Source organism: Artibeus jamaicensis, unplaced genomic scaffold, assembly GCF_021234435.1.
Source record: "Artibeus jamaicensis isolate MK-2021 breed Jamaican fruit bat unplaced genomic scaffold, CSHL_Jam_final contig_466, whole genome shotgun sequence".
Taxonomy (NCBI): domain Eukaryota; kingdom Metazoa; phylum Chordata; class Mammalia; order Chiroptera; family Phyllostomidae; genus Artibeus; species Artibeus jamaicensis.
The window spans coordinates 14,099,591-14,117,169 of record NW_026521844.1 but is presented as its reverse complement, the minus strand read 5'-3'; the positions used below and the strand labels follow the sequence as shown (position 1 = coordinate 14,117,169).

The following is a 17,579-nucleotide window of genomic DNA, read 5'->3' as shown; positions in this document are numbered from 1 at the left end:
TTACCTAAGTAATCCACCCTATCACCTAAGCACTCCCAAAGGCTTCACTATGTATTACCATCACATTGGGGGTTAATATTTCAACATAAGAATTTTGGAAAGGGGGAAGACACAAACATTTAGTCCTTAACAACATCTATTCTGCTTTTTTATATTAATGCTCTATAAAGGCTTCTATTCCAACATAATATTAAATATTACATCATTGTAAACAAATTGATTTATCTCTTTTTTTTAAATATGGAATGCTTCACAAATTAGCATACCATCCTTGCACAGGAACCAATGCTAATCTTCTCCGTATCATTCCAATTTTAGTGTATGTGCTGCCGAAGTGAGCGCTGATTTATCTCTTTATATGGTTTTTCCAAACCAATGCACCAAAACTCTCTTGATGTTGACCTCATTTAAAATACAAAATTTGAAAGAAAATTGGATTATAAAATAAAAATACCACTCCTCAGTATATTTATTTAGATTATCTATTACTTTTTATTCCTTCTCACTATTATTGCAAACAAGAACTCCTCAGTAAGTCCTTCAAGGCAATGAAAACAATTGAAAGTGAATAGCTTCCCTTGGCAACAAAGTTTCAGTGCTCAAGAGGTATGCCAAGTCTCATAGAGCTTGTCGTTATATATTTAGAATAGTAACAATACACTAAATTATCTCAGTTAAACCATTTTAGAAGGAAATTTTCAATACTCCCAGTGAACACTCTTCCTACCACTATTATGAAAAGTATTTACTTAAATTTTTAGAACATTACTAGTCATTATGTCTTCCAAGTTTTAAAAAACAAAAAGTAAACTAATTTTTAGCTAACTCTATGTCTTTCTAGGTACCAACCCTCTAAAGCCAGTGAATTTATCTCTGGTTTGAAGAATAAAAATTGTTTCTTCTAAACCATTTGTGTATGTGTGTGTGTATATACTTTTTATTCTGAGAGATGATTGTAGTTCAAATGCAGTTGAAAGCGATAATACAGAGAGAACCCTTTACTCAGTTTCCCTCAACAGTAACTTAACATGTTTAAAACTGTGATACAGCATCACAAAATATTGATTGATACTGATAAAATCAAGGTACAGAATGATTCCTTTACAACAGGGATTATTCCTGTTAATCTTTTATAGCAGCATTGACATCCCTGTCCACTCTACCTGCTGTCCTTAATGACTAGCAACCAATAATAAGTTTTTCTGCAAGTTTGACATTTAAAGGATGCTGTATAGATATCTAATTTATTGGCCCTTCCTGATAATCCATGGCATAGATGTGCCACAGTATGTTTAGCTATTCATTCGTTATGTTCTGGACTGATTCCAATTTGGGGCTATTATGAATAAAGTTGCTATAAATATTTGTGTACAGGCTTTTGTGTGGAAATATCTTCATTTCTCTGAGATACATGTCCAGGAGTGCCATTGCTAGATCATGTGGTGGTTGCATGTTTAGTTCTCAATACACTGTTAAACTGTCTACCGGAGGGGGCATACCATTTTATATTTCTACCAACCATGTATAAATTAAGTGGAACAGTTTCTCCACATCCTTGCCAGCATTTGGTGTTGTCCTTATTTGTTTATTTTCGCTATTCTCATATGGTATTATCTCATCATAGCTTAAATTCACATTACCCTGATGGGCTAACAATATTGAAGAACTTTTTATGTGCTTATTTTCCATCTGGATAGTCTCTTCAGTGAAGTCTCTCTTCATTTCTTTTGCTCATTTTTTTTTTAATTTTTTTTAATTTATTTTATTTAGTTATTTTTCAAGTACAGTTTTTTGTCTATTTTTCCCATCCCAGCCTCCCCCCGCCCCTTGCTCCCCACCTCCCTCCCATTTCCACCCCCCTTAGTTCTCATCCCTGTGTCCTTCCTATTTGTTCCTCTAAATCCCTCCCCCATTTTCCCCTTAACTTCCCTTCCTTCTCCCCTCTGGTCACTATCCCTTGTTCTCTATTTCAGTGTCTTTGTTTTTTATTTGTTTTTTTTCTGCTTGTTTGTTTGTTTTGTTGTTTAGCTTCCTGTTAAAGGTGAGATCATATGGTATTTGTCTTTCAACCCCTGGCTTATTTCACTCAGCATAATGCTTTCCAGTTCCATCCATGTTGTTGCAAAGGGTAGTAGCTCCTTCTTTCTCTCTGCAGCATAGAATTCCATTGTGTATAAGACTTTTGCTCATTTTTAATTGAGTTGTTTTTCTTGTACTGTTGAGCTATGAGACTTTGTTGTATATTCTAGACAGAGTCTTTTGTCATTTATGTCCTTTGTAAAAATTTTTGTCCAAGTAAGTAGCCTTTTTATTATCTTAACAAGGTCTTTGTGGTCAAAATGTTTAATTTTGATAAAATTGAATACAACAAGTTTTTCTTTTATAAATTGTATGTTTGATGTCAAGTCTAAGACCTGTTGGTCTGGCCTTAAAACTTAAAGACTATCTTATATATTTTTCTAAAACTCTTACAATTTTACCTTTAGGTTCATGATTCATTCTTATTTATGTTTAAGTCCTAAGGTTCAGCTTGAGGTCCAATTTTCTCTGCCTCTGGATGTTTAAATGTTCTAACACCATTTGTTTAAAAAGCTGTCCTTCTTTCATTGAATTGTTTTTGCGTCTTTGTCAAATATCACTTGGTCATATTTATATGGCTCCATCTGTAGGTTCTCTATTCTGTTGCAATAATCTCTCCTTCTGCTAATATACAGTCTTAACTATCAAACATATATATGTATTAAGATTCTACTCAATTTTTTCTTGTTTCAAAAATTTAGCTATTGTATGTCCTTTTCACTTCTATATAAATTTTAGAAAAATTTTGTTTATATCTAGAAGAAATATTGCTAGAGTTTTCATTTGGAAAGAACTGACATCTTTATCATGTTGAATCTTCCAATCCATGAATACTTATTTAGATCATTTTTTTCCATTATGTTATAGTTTAAGCTTACAAATTCTGGATTATATCTTTTGCCTAATTTATACCAAAGTATTTCATTTTTTGAGTGATTATAAATCATGTTTTATTTTTAATTTTTATGTCTACATTTTTATTGCTTGCATATAGAAATTAAAGATTATCTTACTGGACTCACTTATTAGTTTAGCAGTTCTTAGGGTTTTTCTTTGGTTGGTTGGTTTGGTTTTATAGATTCCTTGGGTTTCCCTATGTAAAGAATTATGTCATCTTCAAATAGAAATATTTCTCATTTTCCAATCCATGGGCCTTTATTATTTTTTATCTCCCCATGATGCTGGCTAACCCTTCCAGTATATTGAATAGGAAAGGCATGATTGAACATATTTGCTTTGTTCCTGATCTTAGGGGAAAAGTATTTAGTCTTTAATCATTAAAAATAATATTAGGTACAGATATTTTGAGGATCTACTTATCTGAACAAAACACATTTTTTTGTTTTTTTCTTTTTCTCTTTTTTTATTTAATTATTTTTCAAGTACGGTTTTCTGTAACAAAGCACATTTTTTTATTTTATGATATAAGATTACAACAGACTGAATATAAGAGAAGTTATGAGAATCTAGCTGCCTTCCGTTAAGCTAGACATTAGGAGATGTTACAAAGATTTGCAAAATGTTAAAAATCCTACTCTTTCACTTTTTGTTTTGAAAATTACAGTAATTAGTTGTAAAAACAAGCTATGCCATTTTAAATGAATAAATAAATGTTTTAAGTTTTAATCTCATATAGTAGATATCTGTAGATATAACCCACAAAAACACAAAACTCTTTGGAATCCTCAATTTTAAAAGCATAGAGTGGTTCTGAGATGATAAAGTTTGAGAACCACTGCTATAGGCTGACAGAAATATTTACATTTCACTAGAGTTCATGTTTAATTTCTGGTATTTGTCCTGCATAATAGGAATGTTACTGTTAACATACTTTTTATAAATACATGAACAAATCACAGTTAAAAGGAATTTTAACATGCTTTTTGTTAACTTTTTTTTAAAAGTCTGTGTTGTTGACTATGAATTCCTTTTTCAGCTAATAAATGGCAATACAACCCAAAACAAAAGCTCACTTTTGGAAACTTTAAATACATTCAACAAATACTAAATGCTTGTTTTGTACACTGGGTTTATAGTGGTAAGGAAGGCAGACAGAAATCTTTCATGGACCATGTTTTCTGATTGCATGAAAAGGAAAATCAGCAGATAATAATACACCATGTGCACTGTAGGGTAGGTAGGCATGGAAGTCTGTAGCCAGCTGGAGCCTCTCTTGCTCAGGGACTGAAAAGCCCTGGCACCAGAAGGCTTTTTCTAGAATTATGCCCAAAGATGAAGGACACTCCACTGATATTAGCGAGAACATGTAGGTCATCGGTGGAAAAAACTACACTTTTCTTCAACCGTTTTTCCTTTGTTTTGCCTTGCATGGAAGGAACTCTAACCAAGTTTGGGACATTACTGTCGAGGTTTATTCTTATAAGCACTGAAATCTGCATTTCTGTTTTAGAGAATGTTATTGACCTCAACTCTTAAGGGAATTTAAAAAAAAGATATTCATTTATATCAGGAAGTTATCCATCAACTTTTCCTTATCCTCTGACTGTTTTAATGATGATACAACAAACAGCCCCACATTTTTTTTGTAAATAAAAATAGCAGTCTTATGAAGAATGTGTTTCCTGCTGCCTGTGAGAAAGAGGGTCCTAGGTGGCGTGTTGCCTTCAGTACCTTTGTGTTTAGCCTAGTTTTAAAACATGGAAAAAGGCTAGAAATCACTCCTGCTGCAGCCGGCCAGGGCCAGTGTCACAGCCTGTGGAACTCCCATAAGACTAAGCAATGTGGCAGTCCAGTATGCAGAAGTTTTCCTAGTTTAATAAGCAACTGTCTTAAAATACCAAGTTGTTTCTTTTTTTTAAATTTCTGTGCATCTGTTAATATAATCATCCTCTTCTCTTCATTTCTGGAATAGCCTCAGGAAAAACACATTATTTCTTCCACTGATGATCTAGTCTGGTAGATAAGTCTTATATTCACAATACTTCCCCACTCTGCAAACATAATCACCAAGCATTTGGATGTGTTTGTGTGAGAAAATGTAAAGGGATAATGATTGGTATAATTCATGCAATAAGGAGAATGCCGTTTAAAATTGCTCTTAACTGGTCATGTTCCCCACCTTATCTTACCTCACGACTTTCATACAGTCTTATTTTCCCAAGAAACATGGCATTGACAGTGACTTCTTGCCTAACTAAATTTACTCATATATTTATTTTTCAATTATTTGGAACTCAGATATTTGTCTGAATGTACTGAGATGTGAAATACATTAAGTGATTATGGCCCCAAGGCAATAAAGCTTGGTTTTATTTTCTGTTGGTAAAGTTTCACTTTAATAATTACTATCAAAAATGACCTGAAGTTATGATCACAGCTCAGCAGTCAGTCATTCACATAACACATTTATTGACCCTTACTTTGGGTCTGCCACTAAGCAGGATTCTCAATTTATCTACATAGTTGTGCAATTAATTCTTTTTAATCATCTTTCTCATCGTTCCCCCCAATATTTCCAGTACCTTCCTGTCAGTCACAAAAATATAAAGCACAACATAGGGAATATAGTTAATGTTGTTCTCACCTTTTAAATAGTGGACTTTCCTGTGAGATTTCATTTAAACAAAGAGCTATAAAGCTGATAGAAACTTTCTCCTCTGTCATAAATAAACTAGAAAGATAAAAAGATAATTCCCTAAAGTAAACCTGTATTTATTTACCACTAACAGATATGTCAGGCAATAAATTGGTAACCCAGAGAATTAAGTTAAATAGAATTGACCTGAATTAGAGAATCTCAAAACATTTTTCATTTCAGAAGTCCCTTATGCTCTTAAAAATTCTTAAAGACCTCAAAAGAGCTTTTATTTATGAGGGTTATATCTATCAATATTTTTCACATAAAAAGTTGTTTTAATTTCTGAGGAAATTATGAAATATTTATTTAATAATTTATGTTAAAACAATAAATGCATTGCATGCTAAACAAACATAAACCATTTCTATGACAAATAACCTTTTCAAAAAAATTATGGAGTGGCATTAATCTGCACTTTTCAGCATGTGATATAATAGAAGACCTGCATTTCTGTTGTAACGTCATGTCATGTAGCCACTAGAAAATTTTACTGCCTGCTTATGAAAACATAAGAGTGAAAGTGGCACATAACAACTTGGTATAATTTTGAGCAGTGTTCTGATCCTGTGGACACACCGGAAGTGTTTCAACAGACTCTTAGGAGTGCCATCCACACTTTAAGAACTACTGACCTAATATTTACTTTATAAAATCACTGATTCACTCAAAGTTATATAAAATAATCTATAATGGACAACAACTTCAAAAAGAACAAATTTTTGTTATTACTATAGAAGCACAGGTATATAAGCTTTAAAACTAAGACTATCCTTCTTGCAGATGACAATTGTCTGCATAGAAAATTCCAAGGAATCTACAAAAATCTCCTAGACTTGTTAATTCAACAAGGTTGCAAGAAACAAAATCAACACAAAAAATTATTCACATTTTTATATACTAACAACAAACATAGAAACCAAAATTTAAAGCAAAATATTTACATTCATTCCAAAGACAATAAAATATTTTGGTATAAAACTAACAAAACATGTATAGGGTCTGTATGCTTAATACAAAATGCTGATGAAAGAAATCAAAGTCCTACATAAATAGAGAAATACTGTATTGTACTCATGGATTTAAAGATGTAATATAGTGAAGTTGTTAATCTCCTGAGACTGATCAATAGGTTTAATGCTCTGCCTTTCAAATTCCTAACAAAGTTTTTTGTTGACATAAATAATCTTGATCTAAAAAATATGTGAAAAGCAAAGGTTGTATAATTGTTAAAAATAATCTTTCTAGACATTGGAGTGCTCAAGACTCTGTGGTATTTGCAGAAAGATAAATCAATGGAACAGGATGAAAAACCTAGAAATAGTTCCACACAAAATATTCCCAAGTGACTTAGTCAAAGAAGTAAAACCAATTCAAAGAAAGAAGTACAGCCTTTTAAACAAATGGTGCTAAAGCAATTAGACATCCACAAGCAGGAAGAGAAAAAAAGAACTTTGGCTTAAACCTCACACTCGATGTAGAAAAAAATAACTCAAAATGGATGATGGATTTGGATTTAAAACTACAAAACTTTTAGAAAACAACAAAGGAGAAAACCTTTAAAAATTAGAGGCAGGGAAAGAGCTTTTGGACTTGACACCAAAAGCCCAATCATAAAAGGAAAAATTGATATATCGGGCTTCAAAATGTAAGTGTGTTCTGCAAAACTCTGTTAAGAGGGTACAAAGAGAAGGTCCAAACTAAGATGAAGACTTACCTGACAAAGCACTTGTACTGAGATGTTTGAGGAACTCTCAAAACTTAACAGTGAAAAAACTCAACTAGAAAACATTGTCATGGACTTGAGACATGAAGAAACATTTCATCCAAGAGGATATACTGATGGCAAATGAGCATATGAAAGGTATCCAGCACCATTAGACATTAGGGAAATGCAAATTGAAGCCCAAACTGTTAGGACTGCCAAAATAAAAGTTAGGAACAACAACAAATGTTGGTGAGGATGCAGAGACACCAGATTATTTACACACTGCTAGTGAGAATGTAAAATGGTGCAGCCCTCTACAAAGAGCTTGGAAGTATTTTTCTCAGATTAAACATGCACTAACTGTACAAACTACCAATTCTGCTCTTGAAAATTTATCCCATAAAAATGGAAAATTACATTTACACAAAAAATCCATACAGGAATGTTGAAAGCAGCTTTTTTTACAATAGCCAAAAACTGGAAACAGCCCAGCTACACCTCAATGGGTGAATGGCTAAACAAACTGTGGTTATATCCATATTTCATTCCATAGATTACTACTCAATAATTCCTTTAAATCTTTGAAACACTACCATCTTGAGTTGATATCAAGAGAATTACACTGAATTAAAAAGTAATCTCATAAATTTACATACTGTATGATTACATTTATGTCACCCTTGAAATAACATACTATATAGAATGGAGTAGTGGTGGTCAAGTGTTAGGGACAGGAAGAAGGAGGAGAGATGTGCCTATAAATGGTAGCAGGAGTGAGCTTTGTCGTGATGAACAGTTTTGTACCTTGGTTGTCAGGGTGGTTACATAAATCTACACAAGTGATAAACTGCATAGAACTAGACATACATACATACAAATGAGTATGTGTCAAACTGATACAATCTGAATAAGCTGTAGATTGTACCAGTGTTAATTCTCTGGTTTTTATATTATACTATAGTTTTGCAAGATGTTATCACTAGAGAAAATTAGATAAAAGATACATGGGACCTCCCTGTGCATTTTTGCATCTTCCTATGAATCTATAATTATTTCAAAATAAAATGTTTTTAAAAATCCAATCAATGTCTCCAAAGTGGAAACCATATAAATACACATCTGAATGATAAAAACTTCCAAGTGTCTCAGTAGACGAGTAAGTGGGTCAGGTTACAGTCACAGAAGCTCTATGGTAAAGAGCCCAGTGGGGCAAGGCAAGGATCAAAGACCATCGACATATGAAGCACCAGGGTGGTGGGACTGAACAAGTCGCCGCGGAACACAGCACATGACAGGTTACTTGGCTCGGTTCCTTTGTCAGCTATCACCTCGGTCTACTGGAGCCAATATTCTCTAACTTCAAACAAGCTCGGGCCAATTTTACACTGACTTGGTTACACAATTATGTATCTTCAGTATCCAGGTCAAATTCTGATATCATCCCCGAACATAATCAAAACAACAAATGTTTTTAAATCAAAAGGTCTGATATTCTTTAAAACTTTTTAATTGTTCAAATGGGTCATTACTGTGATAAATAAAGCCACTAAAAACTAATTATAAACAAAGGTAAAATGTTGAAAACCAACATTACGTTAATTTAAATAAAAAGAAATATTGTTTTTGGAAACCACTGCCTGGCCAGTTTACATTATATGCGCCTGTATTCTCATACTGGTGAACCACCAATTTCAGCATTATTTTCAGAGATGTAGTGTATACTCTCACTCCTCAGAAGCAACCGGCTAGGACATGCATTTGGGATGAAAATGCATTACAGATATGTTTTGTCTATGCATTGACATCTGGGAATTAACCTATTAGTTATTTTCCTTCTACCAAGAATGTAGAAATGCCAAAATGTCAGCAACTGTTTGACAAAATGATGGTGTTAACCTCAAGAGGGCTAAATAAATTCATTTGTTGTATCTTCTTATTCTTTGACTGGTGCGAAAATTGTCAATCTCCTTGGCAATTTTAATGAAACTTTCCTTTAGAAAGAACTACTAACTCTAATCCAAATCAGTTTATAAAAAGTTTCTTACAAGCATTTTAATTCAATGCAATATAAAGTTTGTGTGTTGATGTTTACATGTCAGTAGACATTACTGCATTCAGACATGAGCATACTGGTAGAGAAATATCTCACCTTTAGAGATAAGTGTAAGCTTTGAGCCTAAAAAAGGCCCCAGCTAATATTAATTGATATTTAATAAAAAGTTGCTTGTTACATGATTCTGTGTTCTCAGCCCACCATCAGAAGCCACTGCGGTAGAGGGTGCATTTGAAATCACTGTTTCTTCCATCAGCTTTAACAAGAGTGTTTTGATTTTGGAGTTTTGGACCCCCTACATTCTGACTTTGAATACAATACATGTCAGCTAATTTATCCCAGCACTCTGATCCTTCAAACATTATCAAGCAATCAAGCACCCTCCCATCAAAATTAACTCAGTTCAACAAAATGCTGGTGTGAACAATGCTAATAACATACTAGATACTGGAATACAGGCAAAACAATAAAAAAACAGGTTCTCACCTAGAACAGTTTATACTTTTTTGAATTCACGGTATGAAATAGGGAACTCCTAAGTACTGGGGTACAAATAGTTTGCTGCTTTGTCAAAGGGCTTGGGCTGACTTTTACAAGAGGTCTTTTGTCATGGCTATCCCTAAAAGGTGCGCAGATAGTCAAACAGATAACTACTAGAGAAGATATTATTTGGCTTTATTTTACCAAAATTAAACATAATATAGATGAATGTTTATACAATTAAATCAAGATTATATCTCAGCACTTCATGCATTCTGTTCCCTTGTGCCAGTGATGTTCGTCTGTAACTGCCAGATGACAAGGACTCGGCAGGGTAAACTGCTGTGTGCTCAATGCTGGTTACTTTTTTTGGCCATTTCTGATGCAAATTCTCTTTTACTATAAATGAAAGATGGTTAAAAAAAGTCTCCTCACAGGACTTGCAGGTGAGAGTAAATGCCCAGTGAGAGAAACAAATGTAGCAGAACATGGGCTTTGGGTTCATAATGGTTACTTCCCAGTAAAACGTGTATGCAATAATAACGATACTGCCTTGCCCTCAAGAGCAATGAGATTCTTATCCACAGGAAAAGGAAATGCAGTGAAGTGCCAAGAAACCACTGCTGGCAGCCTCATTCCATCTCCTCTCATTCCATCATTCAATCAGACAGGGCAGGCAACACTGTCCGCTGTCTGTGTACCTGATGCTGTGTACCTGATGCTGAGGTCCCAGAGGGAGTCTGGGGTACAGTGTTGGCTCACGCTACAGCAGCACAGTGATACTTTTTTTTGCATAACTGACTGTGAAGGGTTTGTGTTACCCTGATATACAGCAGCAAGGAAGTGTTGGGTTTGGGAACGCAGTCACATATGTATTCATAAGATATGTGATTCTTATTTTATTATTTAAATTCACCAAGAAATGGTATCATCTTCTATTAAAATGCACTATTTTTCTCCTCTTTGGCTAAAAGATTTTTTTACAAAGATATAAAATAAAAAGAAAAATTGACTATTTGAATATGATGGGACATTTATAATCTCAGTCTCGACTTTCTTTTTTATTAGGATTTTATTTATTTATTTTCAGAGAAAGAGAGAGAGACAAACATCACTGTGTGGTTGCCTCTCATGCATCCCACACTGAGGATCTGTCCAGCAACCTAGGCACGTGCCCTGACTGGGAATCAAACCAGCAATACTTTGGTTTGCAGGCCGGCATTCAATCCACTGAGCCCCACCAGCCTGGGTCTCAGTCTGAACTTTCATCAGAAAAGAGTTCAATGGGTTTCACTCTCGGTGTTGATGATGTAAATTTGGAGATCATGAGACCAACGTAGGACTCTCTACAACCCTGCAATTAAATATGAAGAGTTTAATTTCACTATATTTTCAGTTTCCAAATATCTCCAACAGAAGGAAATTAACCAAGAAAGATGCCAAAATTAAGATCATTTTGCTGATATTCTATGAACATCAAAGAAAAGACATTTCCCACCTGAGTCTTCTAGAATAAACACAAATTGTTGCAGAAAAGGGAAAAAAGTTTTCAGAAAAACAAAAGGCTTGTTTTCATAAAAATTCAATGTGACCAAGAGTTCACAGTACTTTTTAAAAGATCAGTTTGCTGTACAAGAAAGTGAAAAAGAACATGTCACATAATGTGCCAGTTTTCCTAGCAAATAGAGCCCAATTGTGCAACCTCGGCGAAAAAAGATCATCTCTGCATTTACTCCAAACTTCTTTTTCACAGGAACCTCTGCCCTCACAGATAAAGCTAGATTAAGAAAAACTGTCCGTTAGCAAAAATTAAGAATTCTCTTACTGTACTTCACTAATAAACTAATGTCATTGGTAAAGCTTAAATTTACTTCTCACTAAGTGATAGTTTGTGATGATGAATTGATGACTAGATATTGTGCTGAACTGAATATTCAAAACATGATACAGACATCTCAAAATGTAGGCATCTTCTCAAAGAGATTAAAACTAGTTTGGAAAAGTAATAAACAAATAAGAAAATACCTTAAGCAGTAAGAAATATGAGACATAGGGCTAAAAGAGCATTGGAAATGTAAAAAAAATAACTTATTTGACCAAGTGTTTGGACTACATACAATTGACTAGATGCCTTGCTGTTGTTCCCAAACCCCTTTATCTGACAGGGTTCCCCTCTTCAGCTGCCATAAATTTTTACTACAATGGCTCTACAATGGTTCACAGATGGTCCATTCTTCGGATAATCATTGTCCTGGACCAAGGGGAGCTACTTTTCCCAGAGATGTCTTTGTGGTATGGACACATGCCCGACCTTGAGAGAAGCTTAGCCCCCAGTCAGTAATTGATACAGGGGTACAAAATCCAGTTTGTCTCAAAGGGACAACTCTGAGGTGTCCTCCATACTCTCCAGAGTTCCACCTGGGATCAGGCTGAGCCTAGTTCCTGCCAAAAGCACATTCTTTATTTCTTAGCTTCTTCATTGACTCTGTCATCTTTCACCACATCCTTAGATGCTTTTTTGTTTTGTTTCATTTTTTACTGACAGCATGCACTCAAATAAACAAATAAATGATTTGCACAGAAACTTCCAACTTAGGTTCTTAGCTAGGGAACTGACCTTGTAAGATTTAACCAACTTGATATTTTAGCATTAAAATTTATGAATTATAAAACAACAGATCATTTCTAATTTTTTTATACTTTTACTCTTGCTCCAGTGAAATTCTATTCTATTTATGTTTGAGAATTATTGATATCAAATTAGTAGACAGTATGATGTCATCCCAATTTTTCAGAGAAAAATTTATAATGAATACATAGCTTTTTAAAATCCTCTTAGAACTAATAAAGTAACCACACTATTTTGAACTGACATCTTAGAATTTTCATTATTGCTTGATGCTTACACTACCTGAGGTAATATAAATATACACAGAAGGGGAGATGTTATACACATGGCTACATATTGAACTATTTAACTTTGAACAGTTACCTAAATGTGTTTCAGTATTGTCTCAGTGTACATCTCTTTGAATCATAATTTTAAAAACACTAGGGCATCTCCTTTTGTAATTAGTTGGTCCACATTAGAATTTTTTCAGATTATTACTACATTTCAGGGTAACTAAATATATTCTTCAGAAAATGACATTTTCAGTGGCTCAAAATGAATTCCCTCTAATATTCACACTAGAGAGTGTATGTAGATGGATAAGGAGCTGAAACTGCTGGAGGGATGGTTTGTTTGTTTTGATTTTGCTTTCTTTTCCATAATGAACACATAATCCAATGAGATTGTCTACACATTAGAATCACAATCAATTAAGAACCAAGTGCTGATTTGTTTTGCCATATTTAACTACATTAAAAGCTTATCACTGTTACAATTTAATGTTTAATTCACTTTATTGCATATTAAATGCAAAAATCTATGTTAATATAATGTTGAGATTGCATATTTGGATTAAAAGGGAAAAAGAAAATGCAAGGTTAGATCCTCTTAGCAAAGGTTTATCTTTATTGGTTGAAGAATTCATATAAGATAATTTAAGTGGAAAAAAGTGGCAATTTTTTAAAGTAAAAAAGCATAGAAGTAGTATAACACCTTGTTTATCATATGTATATTTTGTTTGCATGTATGTATACATTTTCAATGCCAATTCAATTTCAGTAGTAAAAACTTTCTTAAATTTTTTTAATTTATCAATTTCCACTGACTACATTGAAATTTTAAGTGAGATATAATTTTATTTTTGATTAATAAAAGTTTTATCAAAAGAACTTTTAATAAAAGTAATAAAAAGTTCTTACTGCACAAAGAAGCAGTAAGAATCAAGAACTCCAAAAAGAATATTTCAACCACTATTAAAGTTTACTAGCACAAATTTTTTAAAAACCTGAAAGTTTTATAGATGGAGATAGTAATTTTGTTGAGAATTCTCCAGAGCCTGGAGTAGAATGATTAAGGCAGGATGGAATACATGATATCAAGAAGCAGAACTCCAGACCTCAAGGTGCCTCCATCTGTTTGGAAACTCAATAAATGTATAGTGAAACAATGAAAAAATTTCAAGTGATTTGTTCATTCAATGGGCAATTGAGTGACCTACTGCCGCAGTAATGCTACATAGCAAGCAACAGGACAATCTCAGTGACATAAAGCAAGTACTATTGCTCAGGGGTGTCTGCTGACCTAAATTGCTCACTTACTCATCTGCGGTTTGCTGCTGAAGTTGCCCAGCTAACCTAGGTTGGCTTTGGCTAGGCTCACCCACACCTCTTTAGTCTGGCTAGCTTACTTATCTGCCTGTGGGTGGGCTTATTCCACAGGTCTCTGATCCTCCATAAGGCTAGCCCAACATTTTCTTGCAGCAAGGCCAAACAGTGGAAATTAGAACATTCCATTCAAATTTCTGCTGCATCACATTCTCTAACATCCACTGACTAAAGAAAATCACATTTCTGAGTCTAGAGTCTAGGAAAAGGATCCCCAAAAGCTTCATGCCAAAGACCATGGACTCAGAGAGAGGAAAGGATTGGGGCCATAACAAATTCTAGTACAATGTGTATTTATTGAATGATTATATTATTTTCAGAACTTCTTGCAGTTAAAATATTTTATATTTTACTATTAAATATTCACTATTAAATATTAAAATATGTAATGTATTTTATATTTATACCAACCAAAAAGCAGGAGGTAGACTGACTGAATATATAGTTACAGATTTGTTCCCTTAAGCCTCCTTCTTTCTCTTCATAACTACTTGTAATATCAGATGTGTAACAATTTATAACATTAGAATTATTGTGAAGTTACATTTTACCTGATAAAAAATATTTTGATAATGAAGGAAATGTAAAAACAAAATTTCTAAGTAACTATAACCTACTTAAGAAGACAAAATACTTGAATCACTTTTGTAATACCATTTACAAATAAGTAATTGGATTATTTTTATCTCTTTAAACAGTTCCCTTGAAGACTGCAAGTTGTAATCCATTGTTACTGCTGAGATTATTATATGTACTTAATAATAAAATTACATTTGGGATTTGTTATTTTCATTAAACTAAGTTTTCATGTATTAAGATTTTTCTTTTACACTTTTGTAAAACAGAATTTGTGAGTTGTTTCCAATATAAAACAAAATATTTCAATAGTAATGAAATGGATTCTAAATTTTAAATTAAATTCCAAACCAGAGTCAATATTTATAGCATTGTAGTAGTAATTAAATTGTTATAGATCCAAGATACTTAAAGTTTATCAGGACATCAAAATCCCCCAGAGATGAGGTCAAGTGGGAGACACAGTGTTTGCCAAGAAGGTTCCTTGGGCCCAGCTAACCCAGCCACAGAGGCAAAGATCTTTCCAGAGTCAAAAGCAGCATATAAACGTAAATATATTACATTGTGTTATGAGTTTGGATGAAAATAAAGATGGCAAACAAGTGGCTGATGAGTTTCTATAATGAATATTTAAGACAAACAAATAATTAAATAGCAGAAATTGTTTAAAATCCTTTAAGAGTCTCAGAATGATCAATTTCATCATCCAAAAGGGATCTGCGTATTATTATAAATTGTTCTCTGAAAATATCTATTAAAACAACAAGTTATGCATTATTAGGAAGGTCTTGAAACAAATTTTAATTAAATACTGGATTTTCAGAATTATCCAGAGAAGTACAATAACAAGGAAAAGGAGTTTTTTTGCAAGGAATACAATTAAAAATATTTTGGATGAAAAAAATGAAGCCTTCTTTTTGCACGGGGCAAGGGCCTGAGAATGAGGTACAAAGTATCATTATCAAATATGTAATAAGTTTGTTTGAAATGTAAAGAAAATGTAAGAAAATAAAAGAAAGTACCATTTTAGTTAGTAGACTGTATATACTCACAATTTATGTCCAAGACATTTAACATGTCAGTTAATATTATTCTAGAAGTGTTAGTACAATTAGATAAAAGAAGAAATTAAAAGTATAACATTAGAAAAAACTAGGCAACAAATTGCCCATGATATGACAATATAATAAAAAAGCCCTATTACTGCCATCAAAAATTACTGCCTAAATATGACACTTCTGTAAAATTAATAGGCAGATACCAAAAGCATTCATATACACAAGCAAAAATAAAGTAGATATTTTAATAAAGTAAAAGAACCCATTTAATTCCATTTCCAGAGGAGATGGAACAACAGGGACAGGATTTAGCCTCCTATTTTAAACAACTAGAAAAATAAAGCACACACCGTATGTTAAACATCAGTTTTCAGATGTTGAACAATGGGGAGTGTAAGCTGTGATCCCTGGGAGGAGGGGAGTGGAGTTAGCTGGGCCCTGCTATCGCACTTGCTCATTGCATGGGCGCATTTCCCAGACTGTAGTGTGTGGAGGTAGAATCTAAACAGACCCTAGTCATTGCATTTAGTTGAAGGGATAGAAATAAGACTTTGAGCCCTGGCTGGTGTAGCTCAGTGGACTGAGCGCGGGCCTGCGAACCAGACAATCGCGGTTTGATTCCCAGTCAGGGCACATGCCTGGGTTGCAGACCAGTTCCCTGCAGGCCAGTTCCCAGCAGGGGACGCACGAAAGGCAACCAACCATACATTGATGTTTCTCTCCTTCTCTCCTTCCCTTCCCCTCTAAAGATAAATAAATAAAATATTTAAAAAAAGAAATAAGGCTTTGAGGAGACTGAGGCACTTGCAATTTTCAAAAGCTCAGACTTCCAGGTACAAGATAAATAAGTGCTGGAAATGTAATGTACAATACTATGGCTATAGTTAACACTGCCATATAATATATATGGAAGTTGTAAGGGAGTAAATACTAAAGGTAAAATAAATTCTTGTTTTTATTTTTCTATGTATTATATCTGTATGCATTGTTGGATGCTAATTAAGCATTGCAAAAATCATTTCACAATGTATTAAGTCAAGCCATTATGCTGTATACCTTAAATATATACAGTGACATATGTCAATTATATCTCAGTAATATCACCAAAAAAGCAGAATATCAAAGAAGTTGGGTCTGCACAAAGAGAAAACATTGAAGAATTACAAAAATTTTCTCAAGTCTATGACTAAGTATTGCTCTGCATGTGCCTTCTAGAATTAAAAGCAGAATGAATAGTAAACAGTAGTCAGAAAAATTTCTGGAGGTGACACAGGACTGGGAATAAGTTGTATTCCACATTGGAGCACCACCACCCTGTCCCTGCACAGCTGATCCTCCATGGAGGGTGAAGGCTGGTGGTCAGTGCTCATAGCCTATCCTTGCAGCTGATTGGCCTGGGTAAATCCCTCCCATTGATCTGCCAAAAGCAACCAAGGCTCCACTACAAGAGTGTACTCAGCCCACACAAAGGGTGCACCACAAGTACCCAGCTGGGTGATAGGGGAGGCTGTGCCACTGGACCCTATAGGACACCTGCTACAATTAGCCACACCACACAGAGTCAAAGCAGCTCTACCTAATACATAGAAACAAGTACAGGGAGGCTGCCAAAATGAGGAGACAAAGAAACATGGCCCAAATGAAAGAGCAGATCAAAGCTCCAAAAAAGAGCTACATAAAATGGAGAGAAGCAATCTATCAGATGCAAAGTTCAAAAACACTGGTTATAAGGATGCTGAAGGAACTTAGTGAGGA

General features: G+C 34.0%; 1 non-coding gene across 1 annotated transcript; it reads right to left on the bottom strand.

The window, feature by feature from the left end:
* Positions 1-234: 234 nt before the first annotated feature.
* Positions 235-342, bottom strand: LOC119055986 (U6 spliceosomal RNA). Its single transcript, XR_005083803.2, has one exon. It is a non-coding gene; the product is annotated as a U6 spliceosomal RNA (small nuclear RNA).
* Positions 343-17,579: the final 17,237 nt, after the last annotated feature.